Raw genomic sequence first — 17,352 nt, 5'->3', positions numbered from 1 at the left:
AATGGAGTGTAATGCCCCAGTGGAGTGTAATGCCATAGTGTCCACCCTTCAAGGTTGCCCTTGTCTCCTGGGGAACTGATCTTTGTAGCTTGAAGAGAAAATTTTACCCCAACTTATCTCCAGGCCCTGCCTGGATGTTGGAACCCCTAATTGCAAGCCTCTATAGGCCTGCTTTTTGGAAAGACCTGCTGCCAAGGTGCATGTCAGGAACATGAGGGGACTCCAGCCCCCGTCCTTTGTTTGTATAGTTGGGTGGCCCAGGAAGGTCAGCCAGCACTGGGAAAGATTCCTTTCTTTTAATTCTGTCTTCTGTTTGAACAGCCCTTCCTTCCAAATGTGTTCATTGTCAGCAAAGGCAGGGAAAGGTTGCAAAGCGAGAAAAGGGAGTGGCTCATTATCTCAGTAGCAGCCATTTGTAAAATTATTGCTTGAAGATGGTTCACCATTTGTACAGTGCCAGGGAGGCTGCTACGGATTTCTCTTGACTATTCTTGGCTCCGGAGTCTACAGACAAATATACCCTCCAATTCCCAGCACGGTGATCTGTCTAAACACCATTTGACATGCGTTACTATTAGCGTAGCACCTTATCCAGTAATGTGCCCTGATAGAGATAAAAGGTTTTACAATCTTGCCGCCTTTGTTTCTGTATGCATTCACCCACAGAGGCGGCTCCACAGCAGCTAATAATTAGCAGAAAAGACAAAGACAAATCTATATGGCTCAGAGTCAGATGCTCTGGTGTGCATGTTAAGCAGTCAGGGATGAGGAAATCTTAGTGTGTGTGGGAAAGGACCAAAGTCTTCAACTCAGCAAACAGAAGACTATCTGTGTTCCACTCAGACATTATGTAAGAATGCAGGCACTGGGCTGGGGGACCTGAGAGACAAAGTGGTGAAAGTTTAGGGCGTTAAAGCATTAGGTGAGGGTGAGGGATACCAGAATGTGTAAAATCTGGAGTTTGCATGATTCAAAAGCATTGAAAAGCATTCATTCATTCATTCATTCATTCATTCATTCATTCATTCATTCATTCATTCATTCATTCATTCATTCATTCATTCATTCAATAGCATTCATTCATTCATTCATTCATTCATTCGTTTTATATACCATGCTCCCCTAAGGCTCAGGGAACAGTACAGATAAATCAATAGCTATAAGCAGTAGTACAGTAAATAACAATAAAACTATATGATAGAACAGTGGAACAATAGTGAGAACAGTAATTCAAACTGCAGTATACTGATGGCCCCATGGGTTGGATGAATCAGGCAATGATTTTCATGGGACAGAAGCTTGGGGGCCCAGTGGAAGCTGTTGGTTCTGGTCAACCTCAACCAAATGCCTGGTGGAAGAGCTCCCTTTTGCAGGCCCTGCATAATTGTTCAAGTTTTGTTAGGACCCTTATCTGCTCTGGGAACTCATTCCACCAGGTGGGGGCCAGGACAGAGAAAACTCTGGCCATGGTTGAGGTCACGTGAGCTTCCTTGGGGCCAGGGATCACCAACAGTTGGAGGTGGCAGAGTGTAAATCTCTTTGAGGGTTACAGGCAGAAAGACCGTTCTTCAGGTATACTGGGCTCAAACCACATATGGCCTTAAAGGTGATTACCAGAAGCTTAATAGTGAGTATTCATGTTCCTCTGCCAGGTAGAAGCAAGATTTGAATCTGGTGGCAACAAGATTTCGAGGAGCAACAAGATATCAGGGCCATGAGCCCTTGACAGAGCTCCCTTTATCAGATACAGGAATGGAAATGGCTGAGGATTTATATCACAGTCAGAAGACAGAAGGGGTATTGTGAAGAAGAGATTTGGGATCCAAAGGCACAATCAGCTTGACTGGAGCAAGGGAGCAATGTTGTATAATATAAAAACCTAAGGCCTAGGTGTGTGTGGCCTTATTCAAACAAGAAGGGAAATGAGGTTGAAAGCAGAACTGGGAGGAATTGGTTGCCATGTAATCTTCCCCTAAGAAGAGTCTCCAGTCTGATTTCCCCTTCATATATCAAAAGACATGGCTCTTGAAAGCTCATCTATAACCACTATGCCACAATTCTCAAAGGTCAGTCCTCTCCCACACTCAACTAACATTCCAAAACACAGGTTCTAGACACAAATCTTTCCACACCTATTTCTTCATTTGTCACCATGCCACTACCAGCATGCCACACAACACACACATTCAACCCCATGCCCTTACAGACTGGACAATTCCTCCCCTTCCTCTTCCCACCGCCAAGCTCTAGCGCCCATTGTATTCCTGGATACAATGGGCTTTGCCCCTAGTGTTTTTTATAGCATGACTGGAGGCAAAGTCTATTGCACCCAGAAATACAACGTGTGGTAGCAAATACATCTGCACTGTGACCTTCCTGATTCCAATCCTACCCCCGCACAAGATTCAGTGTGGTGAAGAGGTTAAAGAGTAGCTGACTAAGTTCAAGAGCTGTGTTTGATTACTGACTCTTCCTCCATATGCAGTCAGCTGGGTTGTCAGATGCAGAACTTTACACTTATCTTTATTAAATTGCATCTTGTTCTCATATGCCCATTTTTCCATTGTGTTCAGATCTAGTTGAACTCTGTCTCTATCTTCTGGAGTATTTGCCAGTCCTCCCAATTTGGTGTCATCTGCAAACTTGATGAGTAGTCCCTCCACCCCCTCATCTAGATCATTAATAAATATGTTAAAAAGTACCGGACCGAGCACTGAGCCCTGAGGTACCCCACTACTCACCTCCCTCCAGTCTGATGAAACACCATTGATAACAACTCTTTGAGTGCGGTTCTCTAACCAATTCTCTATCCACTTAACTATCTGAAAATCCAGATTGCAGTCCTTCAATTTATCCATCAGAACATCATGGGGAACCTTATCAAAAGCTTTACTAAAATCCAAGTAAACGACATCAACCAAATTTCCCCGATCCAGCAAACCTGTTACTTGGTCAAAAAGGGAAACCAGGTTGGTCTGACATGACCTGTTGGAGACAAATCCATGCTGACTTCCCTGGATCACCAAATTGTCCTCCAGATGTTTGCAGATCACTCCCTTTAATATCTGCTCCATTATCTTCCCCACAACAGAGGTCAGACTCACTGGTCTGTAGTTTCCCGGGTCATCCTTCCTCCCTTTTTTGAAGATCGGAATAACGTTTGCTCTCTTCCAGTCCTCCGGGACATCTCCAGTCCTTAAAGAGGTTCTGAAGATGATGGACAAGGGCTGTGCAAGTTCTCTGGAAAGTTCTTTGAGTACTCTCGGGTGCATGTCATCCGGACCAGGGGATTTGAACTCATCCAGTGCAGCTAAATGCCTCTCAACAACCTCTCTGTCCATGTCAACCTGCCACCCAGACACTGTCCTTTGGCTATGGCCATCTCTAGATGTGCCTAAACACTTTGCCTTAGTTTGCTTGTCCTGTGCCTGGCACCCTGATTAGCAGAATGTTTTGCCTCATCCTGAAACCTGAGTCATCACCTTCCCATGGGAGGGAGGGGACTGGGTGTTCTTATGTTTTATATATGTGATTCCCTCCGTGTAACCCCAGTTCCGCCTATTTCCAATATTGGATGCTTTTGCTTGGGAATAAAGAAACTTCCCCAAATAGAATTCTGACAGGAGTGTTGGGAAAGTGGAATGAAGGATGCAGCGGTGAAGTGTGCTATAAAAGGCTAGGGGCTGGCAGTGTCAGCCCCCCTCCGGTGCTCACTGTGGCAACATGGAGAGAGTGGCCAGAATGGGCTGGAGGATGTGGTGGTGAAGCCCGGATTAGAAGCAGGTGGGGAGCCAGCTGCACCCGCCTCAGAAGCCAGCAGGGCAGAGGGCGTGGCAGGGCCAGGGCAGAGTGTGTGCCTAGGTTCCCACCGGCTGCCACAAAAGTCAGGAAGGCTGTGGGCTCATGGCCTCACACGGAGGCTGGGAATGTGGGGAGCACTGCAGAACCCCATGGCAGAGGCTTATGGTGCTGCTGGCCTTGTGTGGAGGAATGCCAGAGGCAACAGGGGAGGCTGCTGCATTTAGTAGTGGCAGTGAGGAGGCACAGAAGTGCCTCTGATTGGGCCTCAGGGGGCGAGGGCGCCTTCCCAGTAGGGGCGAATGAAAGGCTCCATGGTGCTTCCTGATAGCATGCCAGCTCCTGTGAGTGGCCCTCGGGGGGGAAGACCCTCTCCGCGAGGGCCAATCAAAGGGCTGGCATGTCGTCAGAAGTACCCTGTACGCTTTATGCATCCTGTATGCAAATCTACCTTCCTTCACCTTTGGATCCAACCCATTTCTGCCAGCGATAGCTAATATGCATCTAGGTTGCTCAATATAAAATATAAAATAATGATGCCACCCTCACTATATGTAGGAAGCTGGTTGTGGGAGATATCCTGCCCCAGTGAACCATGCCCTCTGGCACTCTACCTGCCAGTGATACCATGATGTCACTTCCAGGAAAATGCAAAAGTGATATCATGCTTTTCTAGGAATTGCTGAAAACCCTATAGTAAAATCATAGTTTCTGACAATTCCTAGAGATGCATGATGTCACTTTTGGGTTTTCTGGAGATGACATCATCCTGTCACAGATGAATGCCCCTTCATGTCCCTTCCCTATCTTCTGTCCTACTGGTTGCCATGCTGAGCCTGGCCACCGTACCTGCTTCATTGATCTTCTAATGGAGGACACCTAAACGTGCTGAAAAATTTCCACATTTTTAGGTATACAGTCTGAAAATGACTGCATTACAATACATTCATACTCTGTAAAAAACTGTTACACATTCTCTTGAATATCTGAGCAAATAGTTTTCGTTGCCAGTGGAACTGTGTGATGATTTACATAATTATTTCAATGGCTGACTCTTTGTCATCCATCATATGTATTTTTCTCCCTCAGGAATTCCTTTGTAATCTTTTGAAGTACAGAGCATGATTTCGGAGAAGGGGGAGGCATCAGCTCGATTAACTTCAAAGAGCTCTCTACTGATAGTTACATCAGGAAGTCACTTGGACTGCAACGGAAGTTCCAGCTAGGATGGAAAAGGAGTCCTTTCCTTAAACAAAGAGTTCTTTGCTTTGCAGCCAGCGCGGTCCGGGGGGGGGGGGGAGTAATTTTTAAAAGTTTATTTTTGGAGATAATAACGGAGACACTGATGTCCGCAGTTCCTGGAGATCTCCCACTATTACACTTGAACTCCACGTGATCAAGACCAGCCCCCCTGGAGAAAATGGTTGCTTTGGAGGGTGGAGTCCATAGCATTACACTCTGCTCAGATCTCTCCCGTTCCCAAAACCAAGCTCCAACCCAAAATCCCCAACCCAGAGTTGGCAGCCCTGCAGACATCCTTTTTGGGGAGGCTACTCAGGCCTCGATCTAGGAAGCCATCAAACAATCCAGTGACCTCAGTTGTCAGGATTTAAAGTACCCGAGAAATAGGGGACTTCATTAAATAGGATTGTTCTTCTACAGAATAAAAGAAGATCTGAAGCATTATGTCATTTTGTGGTTTTTGAATTATAAAGGAATACTAGAGTGAAAGCCCATTGCATTTCAGGATAAAACAGGCGCTAGTATCTCCCAGTGCAGAAAGGGACAAAGGAAGGAAGGAGGAAGGAAGAGGGCCAGAAAAGAGGAGGAGGAGGAGGAAGAAGAAGAAGAAGAAGAAGAAGAAGAAGAAGAAGAGTTGGCTCTTATATGATGATTTTCTCTACCCGAAGTAGTCTCAAAGTGGCTTACAGTTGCCTTCCCTTTCCTCTTCCTACAACAGGCACCCTGTGAGGTAGGTGAGGCTGAGAGAGCCCTGATATCACTGCTTTATCACTGCTATGGCCAGCCCAAGGTCACCTAGTTGGTTGCATGTGGGGGAGTAGAGCATCAAACCCTGCTCGCCAGGTTAGATGTCTGCACTCCTAACCACTACACCAAGCTGGCTCTCTGACTGAAGGAAATCAGTCATAGAATCATAGAATCATAGAGTTGGAAGGGGCCATACAGGCCATCTAGTCCAACCCCCTGCTCAACGCAGGATCAGCCCAAAGCATCCTAAAGCATCCAAGAAAAGTGTGCATCCAACCTCTGCTTGAAGACTGCCAGTGAGGGGGAGCTCACCAGCTCCTTAGGCAGCCTATTCCACTGCTGAACTACTCTGACTGTGAAAAATTTTTTCCTGATATCAAGCCTATATCGTTGTACTTGTAGTTTAAAACCATTACTGCGCGTCCTTTCCCCTGCAGCCAACGAAAACAGCATCCTGCCCTCCTCCAAGTGACAACCTTGCAAATACTTAAAGGGCTATCATGTCCCCTCTCAAACTTCTTTTCTCCAGGTTGAACATTCCCAAGTCCCTCAACCTATCTTCATAGGGCTTGGTCCCTTGGCCCCAGATCCCTTGGTCCTTTGGCCGTCGCTCTCCTCTGTACCCTTTAAATTTTATCCACGTCCTTCTTGAAGTGAGGCCTCCAGAACTGCACACAGTACTCCAGGTGTGGTCTAACCAGTGCTGTATACAATGGAACTATGACATCTTGTGATTTTGATGTGATGTCCCTGTTGATACAGCCCAAAATGGCATTTGCCTTTTTACCGCTGCATCACACTGCCTGCTCATGTTTAGTTTACAATCCACAAGTACCCCAAGGTCTCGTTCACACACAGTATTAACTAGAAGCGTATCCCCCATCCAGTAGGCATGCTTTTCATTTTTCTGACCCAGATGCAGAACTTTATACTTATCTTTATTAAAATGCATCTTGTATTCATTTCCCCATTTTTCCATTGTGTTCAGATCTCGTTGAACTCTGTCTCTCTCTTCCAGAGTATTTGCCAGTCCTCCCAATTTGGTGTCATCTGCAAACTTGATGAGTAGTCCTTCCACCCCCTCATCTAGATAACTAATGTTAAAAAGCCCTGCTCTCCTCCAGTCGTCTGGAACATCTCCAGTCCTTAAAGAGATCCTGAAGATGATGGACAAGGGTTGTGCAAGTTCTCCGGTAAGTTCTTTGAGCACTCTCGGGTGCATTTCATCCGGCCCAGGGGATTAGAACTCACCCAGTGCAGCTAAATGCCTCTCGACAACTTCTCTGTCCATGACAGAAGAATAAGGAAAGAAGGAAGGGAGGGAGGGAGAAAAGGGTGTTGTTTTCCCCCCGCACAGGGACTTCCCATGCAGGGCTGGCCACGGGGAAAAAGAGGGTGGGTTGGGAGAAGGGCTCCCATTGTGCTGGGGGGAGAACTGAGTTGAAAATGTGTGGTCCCCCCCCCATCCATCTCCCACCCCCGGGGCAGCTGCAGCAACCTCCTCTCCCGGTGGCAGTCACAGGCACAATGGCGCAATTGCACCAGAGTGCTGGTCAGCTCACCCTCCAGAGGGACCCGGCAACCTGAAGAGGAGCCTCCAGCCCAGCAAGCCTCTGTGCCTGTTCGTTTACCAGGCAAGTGCACAGAATTAGTAATGTGAGTCGTCTGTCATTTTTATCATTGGACCCTGCAGGGAGGATCTGATTTAATGGATATTCAACTCTTTGCATTAATGTGCACCCAGTTTTAATTTGCATTTCATTAATGGCACGCACACTCACACACAGGGGGAAAACCCCCTGCAATTTTACTATTTGCAGGAAAGATCCCTCTCCCATGGAGTGGAGCCTGGACGTTAGCTATTGTGATTCATGCCCCCCCCCCAACCTGCTTGCTATTCACACCTTGAGTCCTTCTCCTGTTTAGTAGACAATGCCCCCTGTCTATAGCTGTCTCTCAGGCTGGAATTACTTGGTTCTTTTCTAATCCACTAGGGGCCAAAGTAGACGCAGGAGATGGTCAGCTGCTTCTGAATGTCTCTTGCCTTTTAAACCTGATAGCAGGGGTGGCCAAAGTGTGGCTCTCCAGATATTCATGTGCTACAATTCCCATGTGTTGGCAGGAGCCCATCGGAATGGTAGTACATGGATATCTGGAGAGATACACATTGGCCACTGCTGCCCTACAGGTTTGCCATGAGTTGGCTGTGACTTGACAGCAGTTTATACCACAAGGGGGTGTCTGAGAATGTGTACCAGCAAAACCAGGGAAATAGCTGACAATTCTCAGGGTGTTTCCGCACAAGGACCAATGTTGCCAATTGGTCCCACAAAGCGGAAACGCTATTTTAAAAAGTGAAATCTCGGCGTTATGCATACCTGCTTTTTTAGTGGAATCCAGTAGCGTTTCATTCGTTTCCCACAGGTTTCCGGTCTTGCAAAAATCGCTAGACAGGAAGCGATTTTTCCTGTGCTTTGTTCCACCCCTAGCCATCAGTCAAACAAACAGCCAATGGGCCGTTGGTATCATGCTCTGGGAAAGCCCCTTTCCCTTTAAGAAAAGTAAAAAAAAAAACACACGTTGCAACGAATATGCGTTAATTCGTTGCAACGGAGAGCCCCATTTAGTTGGCAGCTGGCGTCTGAGCTGGCAATTCATCGTTGCCATGCTCCCCCGAGTGAAAAGAAAAATACCCCCCGCCGCCCTGCTCGGGCGCGATTTTCGGCCAAAAATTAAGGGAACTGGCAAAGGGGGCTGTGTTGTGCTTGGGGACTTAGGGGAGCTTTAAAGCATTTCTGTGGAGGGACTGTAGATGGAGAAGCCTCGCTGGGTGAATGAAGGCTCGCCGGTTCGTTGCTTTCTGCTCGCTCCAAGAAAAAAAAAATGGTTTTTGCTTCCCTGGAAGTTCGGAGGAGAGAGCCAGGGGGAGGGGCTTTGCTGGAACCGCAACAATGGGAACGCACAGGTCTTTTTCGATAGCAGGGCCCCCCCTTCTGGGTCAGCGCGGGAAGATAAAGGGATGGGTGGATGGGAGGATAGTAGGAAGGAAGAAAGGAAGAAAGGAAGGTAGAAAGTGAGCAGGTGAGAGGGCGAGAAAAGGGAGAGAGAGACAGGCAGAAAGGAGAGAGAGAAATGAAGGAAGGAAGGAAGGAAGGAAGGTGAAAGGGGGGTGAAGGGCCCACTGAGCGGGTAATGGGAGGGCGAGTGGTGAGGGGAGGCAGTGGAGGAAAATGTTGAGGACCAGGGGGGGGGAGGGAGAGAGAGACAGAAGGTGAAGAGAGAGACAGAGAAAGGGGGAAGGGTAGGAGGCGTGCGAGGGGGGGAGGTGAAGGGACCATTGTGTGGGTTGGGCGCCCGTCCCCCACCCTGCTCCTGAGCTGGGGGCCATGGACGGAGTTTTACGCAGAGCCTCCTGGCTAGGCCCGGAGCTTCCGGGATGGCAAAGAGACAGCCCTGCTGCAGATACCCCGAAGCTCGGGGGGCCCTTTGGTGCCCCGAAGCTCAAGGGGCCGACTGGGCTGCCGCCTACCTTGCTTGGCTGCTGGATAATGGCGGCAGTGAAGCAAGGTGGCCCACGTGGGGAGGGTGGGGCGGCAGGCAATGTGCACTTGCCGATTTGTCAGTCAGGGCCAAGGGGCCAATTGGCCCCTTGGCAGCAGACTGACAACCAGAGGGCCCAATTACCTATTATCTTCCCAAGATCACCTATGATCTTCCCAATACATGTGATCCACTTGCTTTGTGAATGGTGATAATGCTTGTAACCAGATGCGGATGTTGGATTTCCATAGGGCAAACTTTAATAAACTCAGAGACATGATGAGTGTCATACCATGGAGGAGAATGCTAGAAAGGAAGGGAGCATGTGAAGTCTTCAAGCAAAGGGTGGATATGCAGGGTGTTTCCGCACAAGGACCAATGTTGCCAATTGGTCCCACAAAGCGGAAATGCTATTTTTAAAAGTGCAATCTCGGCGTAACGCATACCTGATTTTTTAGTGGAATCCAGTAACGTTTCATTCGTTTCCCACAGGTTTCCAGTCTTGCAAAGATCACTAGACAGGAAGTGATTTTTCCTGTGCTTTGTCCCGCCCCTGGCCATCAGTCAAACAAACAGCCAATGGACAGTTGTTATCACGCTCCTAGAAAGCCCCTTTCCCTTTAAGAAAAGTTAAAAAAAAAACATGTTGCAACGAATATGCCTTGATTCTCCCTAACGAACAGACCCATCTAGCTGGCAGCTGGCGTGTGAGCTGGCGATTCATTGTTGCCGCGCTCCCCCGAGTGAAAAGAAAAATCCCCCCCCCCCTGCACGGGCGCGATTTTCGGCCGAAAAAAAAGGGAACTGTCAAATGGGGCTGTGTTGTGCTTGGGGACTTAGGGGAGCTTTAAAGCATTTCTGTGGAGGGACTGTAGATGGAGAAGCCTCGCTGGGTGAATGAAGGCTCACTGGTTAGTTGCTTTCTGCTCGCTCCGAGAAAAAAAAAAAGGCGATCGCTTCACTGGAAGTTCGGAGGAGAAAGCCAGGGGGAGGGACTTTGCTGGAACCGCAACAACGCACAGGTCTTTTTCGCTAATGTTGCAGATTGTTTGCAAGAGTGTAGCACTTTTTGAAGGGTGAATCTACTTTTCCCGATTTCCTTTTAAGCGCTACAACAAATTGCTTTTTGCGGGACTGTTTCAGGAGTGTGGCAGATTGTGTGCGACGTCTTGCGGAACTGCAAATTAGTAGAGTTTACAATTTGCAACCCTTCTGCTACTTTGAAGTTGTAATTGTAAAACATGGCGGCCGTGCCGGATGCAGGAGTTTAGAGCTCCACCCGGCACCACTGGTTATGAGTGCCTGAAAACTACCAGGCACTCTCCCCCTGGCAATTTTTGGGGGACTGGGGTTAGTTTTCCCCCCCCTTCCCTTTTGCAGAGTTGGCTCGGCAGCAACCTCAAGGAGGCAGCGGCGCAAAGAAGGAGATAACAGCGGCCTAGCAAAAACGCCAATTAACATCACCGAGCTCGCGTCGGAGGCCACCCCAGCGTGAGTCAGCTATGCTGGGGGAAGGGGACCTACGCAAGCTTGGGGGGTGATTCGAGCTAGTGCCAGACTGCAGCACAGGGTCCCAGGACGGTACGGGGCCCTGTGAAAGATCTTCTCTCCGTCTGTTGGGCTGCGCGCCCCTTCCCTAAGCTTGGAGCCCCCAGAGTATCCCTCCCCCATCCAGCTGCAGCGGGGAGAAGAGGAAAATCGGCGCTTGCTGGGAGAGGAGGGTAACACGACGAAAGAACTACTCGCGGCAGGTCTCTCTGGGCTCTGGCTTGGTTCCTGGCTGGTGCAGCGCAGAATGCGGTGGCGGCGGAGGAGCATTTTGGAGTCTGGGGAGCCTGCTGTAAGAGTCGTGGGTCGTGCCTCAGTCCTTGGACCAGCGCGGGAACGGGAGGAGGCTCCCTGGCGGAGTTCGGCTTGCCCAGGGCCCTGCGCGGTTGTTAAGGAGATCCCTCACCAGTGGAAGTGCAACCTGGAGGACGGGAAAGCCTTTGGTGCTTTCACTTTAAGAGCGAAGCCAAGACTGGAGGAGAGGAGAATTTGGTCCCCAGACTGCCACCCAGAGGCAACCGGAATATCTCCCAGAGCTTGGTCTCTGGGCTTAGCTTTGCCCTTTTGGTTCCACCCAGTAGCTCTGGCCAGAACATCATTTGGACCTGCTCCTTATTGCTGTCAATACTGACTTACTGTGGATGGAAGGGTGATTTTTTGAGATCTTCACCAAGAGAGGCTTGAGATTAGGTTAGGTCAGCTAAGTAGAGAGGATCGGCCAGAGGACAGAGAGAGCCCCTGAGATAGGTGGGATCTCGCCCTGTGATCGGACCCCTCTCGCTAGCTGCTAGAATTGGTGGGTGGGGGGAGGTGGGGTTGGGTGGGTGATAGTGTAAGTGGGCTGGGCGGGCTAGGGTGGGATGTAGTTGTAGGGAGAAGGACCTAGGTGTATTAGTGCCCTCTCTTGGGGGGGGTAGGTGGGGTAGGTGGGAGGAATTATGGAGGGGGAGTTCTGGTCAGGGGGGGGAACATATAGAGGGGCCGGGATCCCGACGATCACAGGCCAGGGGCGCTATGGCTGGGGGAGGAGGTTGGACAAGAGAAGGGTTGGGAGCACTGGTGTCCCGTATAGGGCCCGGCCGTGGAAACACGACCGGCGCTCTGGGTGTGCTCGATCCCCTTCTAACCTCCGTCCCATCCCCAGGGATGTGAGGGTGGAGGCTAAGGGGAAAGTGGGTCCGACATTGGTCTTGTGCAACGCAAGGTCAATCAAGAACAAGGCTGCGACTCTGCAACACTTCTTTGCGGAGTCAAAGGCTGACCTTGCGTGCATAACGGAGACCTGGCTGAGAGATGGAGAGGAGGTGGCCTTGAGAGAACTGGCCCCAGCAGGATACTCCGTTCTTCACCAATCCCGGACCCACAAGAGAGGAGGGGGGGTGGCAATCTTGGTCCGGGAGGCTCTCTCCTACAGGGCTCTCCCGGGGCCGGAAATCGGTGGGGTGGAGTGTGTCGGTATTGAGTTGGGCTCGGTCGAGAGCTTGGCTATCTGGCTGGTATATCGTCCGCCCAAAGCCCAGCCAGATGCCCTGCCCCGCCTGCTGGAGGCGGCGGCCGCCTGGGCGTTGCAGTTCCCCAGGCTTTTAATCCTGGGTGACTTCAACGTCCACGCGGACGCGCCCTCTTCAGGACTTGGCGGGGACCTGGTGTCATCCATGGCGACACTGGGGCTCTCGCAATTTGTTGCTGGGCCCACCCATTACGCCGGCCACACGCTTGACTTGATTTTTGGCTCCGGGATAGAGGTGGATCTGGATACAGCTTTGGCTGTGCCATGGTCAGACCACTATGCCCTGCGGGCCCGGCTCGAGATGCCACCCCCTCCCCAGTTGGGCGGCGGGCGTATTTTTGCCCGCCCGCGGAGACTCATGGATCCGCTCGGTTTCCAGAATGCTCTGCGGGACCCGATGCCTCCTGGCGACTCACTTGCGGCCATGGTGGGGGACTGGCAGTCCCGCCTGACGGCCGCCATAGATGAGATCGCCCCTAAACGTCCTTTCTGCCCTCGACTCAAACGGGCCCCCTGGTACACGGGGGTGCTCCGGGAGAAGAAGAGGGAAGTGAGACGACTGGAGCGAGTGTGGCGGAAGACTCGTGACGAGGCTACAAGAACATCTTATCGCACGCTTATGAGGGCGTATGAGATGGCGGTGAAAGTGGCTAAACGTGAGTTTTTTGCCACGGAAATCGCGTCCGCAAGCTCTCGCCCGGCCCAATTATTCAGGATAGTTAGATCACTTACCGCCCTTGAGGGGCGCCAAAACACCAGACAATTGGAAATCGGCTGCGAGGCATTTGCGAGCTATTTTGCGGATAAAGTCTTGTCACTCCGCCGCGACCTTCCCGCCACAATTAATACAGTGAATGAACTGGAGACCTGTTGGCCGCCATTGGTAGTGAGGTTTGATGGCTTCAGGCGGCTCTCTTCTTCTGAAGTGGACAAGTTGCTAGGTTCAGTCAGGGCGACCACCTGCCCCCTCGACCCCTGTCCTTCTTGGCTCCTCAAGGGAGGTGGCCAGAAGATAGGGGGCCAGCTCAGAGACATCATCAACTCCTCCCTGAGTACGGGAGAGTTTCCTGAGCGGCTCAAGGAGGCAGTGGTCCGCCCTCTCCTGAAGAAACCATCGCTGGACCCGCTGGACCCTGTTAACTACCGCCCAGTGTCGCATTTAGCGTTCCTGGGCAAGGTGGTGGAGAGGGCGGCAGCGGACCAGCTCCTGGCATTCTTGGAGGAAACTTCAGCATTCGATCCATATCAGTCTGGCTTCCGCCCTGGCCACGGGGTGGAGACGGTTTTGGTCGCTCTGCTGGATGACCTCCGTCGCCAGCTGGATAGAGGCGGGTCAGCCGTGTTGGTCCTTTTAGACCTATCGGCGGCCTTTGACATCGTGGACCACGAACTGTTGGTCCATCGCCTGGCCGGCACGGGGATACGGGGCACAGCCTTGTGCTGGATACGCTCCTTCCTCCAGAACCGGTCCCAGAGGGTTGCTGTGGGGGATGAGCTCTCGCGGCCCTATAGACTCCCTTGCGGGGTCCCTCAGGGTGCGGTCCTCTCCCCCACATTGTTTAACATCTTTATGCGCCCTCTGGCCCAGCTGGTACGGAGCTTTGGGCTGGGTTGCCATCAGTACGCGGATGACACCCAGCTCTATCTCCTAATGGACGGTCACCCGAACTCCCCCCCGGAACCATTTGCCAGATGTTTGGAAGCGGTGACAGAATGGTTCGAACAGAGTCGCCTGAAACTCAACCCCTCCAAGACGGAGGTCCTGTGGCTGGGGGGAAGGGGGTGGGAACAGGTAACGCGTTTACCCACCCTAGCAGGGGTGCAACTTACCATCGTGCCCCAAGCTAGGAATTTGGGTGTGACCATTGATGCCTCCCTGACTATGGAGGCTCAGGTCAAGAGAGTAGCGGGCCAGGCATTTTTCTACCTTCGCCAGGCCCGGCTACTAGCGCCCTACCTGTCCTCTGACCACTTGGCCACAGTGATCCATGCGACAGTCACCTCCAGAATAGATTTCTGTAACTCGCTCTACGCAGGCCTACCCTTGTCCCTGATCCGGAAACTACAGCTGGTACAAAATGCAGCTGCCAGGGTCCTCACTGGAACATCTTGGAGGGCCCACATCCAGCCGGTGCTGAGGCAGCTGCATTGGCTGCCAATTGCTGCCCGGATCCGGTTCAAGGTTTTGGTTTTAACCTTCAAGGCCATACGCGGGTTGGGACCCACATACCTGAGGGACCGCCTACCGCTCTATGTCCCCCGCAGGGCCTTACGCTCTGCGGGTGAGAACCTGTTGGTCATTCCCGGCCCGAAGGAAGCGCGCCTAGCCTCGACCAGGGCCAGGGCTTTTTCAGTCCTGGCCCCTACCTGGTGGAATGAGCTCCCGGGTGATCTGCGGGCCCTGCGGGATTTGTCAACTTTCCGCAGGGCCTGTAAAACGGAGCTCTTCCACCAGGTCTATGGTTGAGGCTGGGGTCAGCAAATCAGGGACATCGCTCCCCCCCCTAGGAGTTGGAGTGTACGCTACTCCCCTATCCTTTCCTCTTCACCTCTTAATAATTGGGGGAGGGATGGGATTTTTAGCTGCCATGTTAGTTAGTAGATTGATATTTTAATGGGAATTTTAATGGGATTAGTTGTTGTGACCCGCCTCGAGCCTATCGGGAGAGGCGGGAAATAAATCTAATAATAATAATAATAATAATAATAATAATAATAATAATAATAATAATAATAATAATAATAATAAGTCGTGCGGAATGGACCCCAGTGTGGTTTTCACACAAGAAGGTTGCTGGGGGTGGAGCTAGGAACCTTCTCTCCACCAACTGTGTCAGTCTATGCCTATGTGGGATCACCTTTATTTTTTTAGAAGCCTTTTGGCAATTCTTGGGGAAACACTAGGGTTATCGGACAATGCCTGATAACCGAAGGGAAGGTTGTGAGGTGGGAGCATCATCCCAGGAGAAAAGTGTTAAGAAAAAGAAGGCCTCATCTCCATACAGAAAGTTCTTGCTAGAGAATTCCTACTACCTCCTCGAGGTACTTAAAGGTTTTGTTGTTGTTATGTGCGAAGTCGTGTCCGACCCATCGCGACCCCATGGACAATGATCCTCCAGGCCTTCCTGTCCTCTACCATTCCCCGGAGTCCATTTAAGTTCATACCCACTGCTTCAGTGACTCCATCCAGCCACCTCATTCTCTGTCGTCCCCTTCTTCTTTTGCCCTCAATTGCTCCCAGCATTAGGCTCTTCTCCAGGGAGTCCTTCCTTCTCATGAGGTGGCCAAAGTATTTGAGTTTCATCTTCAGGATCTGGCCTTCTAAAGAGCAGTCAGGGCTGATCTCCTCTAGGACTGACCGGTTTGTTCGCCTTGCAGTCCAAGGGACTCGCAAGAGTCTTCTCCAGCACCAGAGTTCAAAAGCCTCAATTCTTTGACGCTCGGCCTTCCTTATGGTCCAACTTTCGCAGCCATACATTGCAACTGGGAAGACCATAGCCTTGACTAAACGCACTTTTGTTGGCAAGGTGATGTCTCTGCTTTTTAGGATGCTGTCTAGATTTGCCATAGCTTTCCTCCCCAAGAGCAAACGTCTTTTCATTTCCTTGCTGCAGTCCCCATCTGCAGTGATCTTGGAGCCCAGGAAAATAAAATCAGTTACTATCTCCATTTCTTCCCCATCTATTTGCCAGGACTTAAAGGTTTTAGAATGTTTTAAATAAATGAATACACAGAATGTGAACCATTTCACTTACAGGAGATCTGCATTGCTATGGCTACAAAGACAGAAGGTATCTCCTTCCAGCTCACCCAGTATGCATTTTATCCTGAGAAAATAACATGGCTGTTCTCTGTCCCAATGCAACAAATCAGTCAATGGCTGATTCAGGTTCTGTTTGTGCCATGATTCAGTGAGAGTGTGGAAAACCTGGAAGCTGCAATACGGAGTGCAAAATTCAGTTGCTGAACAATCCCAGATTTTCTGTCCTTTTCTTGAAGAGCAGTTTGCTTGACTCCAAGGCTGTGATGATGATGATGATGAAGACATACCAATAACAATTTTATTTATATATCACCCTTCCAATGATCAGGGTGGGTAACAACATAAAACAAATACAAAAGTTAAAAATTAGACATTACAATTTATGATCAAAAGCATTTAGGAAACACCAATAAATATCTTGGGAACAGACTGGACCCAACCTGGGAGTTCTTTACCCTTCCCCCCACCATTTCCCCAATTCTCAGAGCTGCTATTTCCCTCTTACTGCACAAAGGAGGAAGCATTTGGGTATCATGATGGGAGGGAGTGGTAGAAAGTGCCCAACTGTTTTGATCGCCATTGGAATTCTGATACAGAGCGATACCACAACCTAGGGATGCCAGCCTCCAGGTGGGACCTGGAGATTCCCCTGGAATTACAGCTAATCTCCAGACTATGGAAATCATTTTCCCAGGAGAAAGTGGCTATTTTGGAGGGGGGACTCAATGGCATTATGCCCCACTGAAGTCCCTGCCCTACCCACAAAATCTCCAGGAGCTTCCTAACCATGAGCTGGCAACCCTACCCTCCTTCCCCTGCTGGTGGTTGGGGTGGACCTGGCAACACTAGCACCACCACAAAATGGCTGCTACAGCTTACTTTCAGTCATAAAGTGAAGATTGAGCTGTAGTGGCCATTGCTGTGAATCAGAAGCCAAATCTGCCTCTGGCCACTTTCTAAATACTTTTGGCCAGCACCCAGAAACACGTCCATGGGAGCCACAGCACTCATGCTGGAGACCCCTGGACCTGGCCTCCAGATTATCTACCGGCAACTGTCCCCACAGCTCGTTATTCCTGGGCCCAAGGCAACTCAGCATACAATGTCAGCCATGCTATGGAACATCAGCCCAAACTACAGACCTTAAGCATAGATGCTGAGAACCCTGTTTAAATTAGCAGGCTGAGTGCCATATTACAAGGCT

This window comes from Paroedura picta, chromosome 8 (genome assembly GCF_049243985.1).
Source record: "Paroedura picta isolate Pp20150507F chromosome 8, Ppicta_v3.0, whole genome shotgun sequence".
NCBI lineage: Eukaryota > Metazoa > Chordata > Lepidosauria > Squamata > Gekkonidae > Paroedura > Paroedura picta.
The sequence above is the reverse complement of the archived record's forward strand: the minus strand, read 5'-3'. Positions refer to the sequence as shown.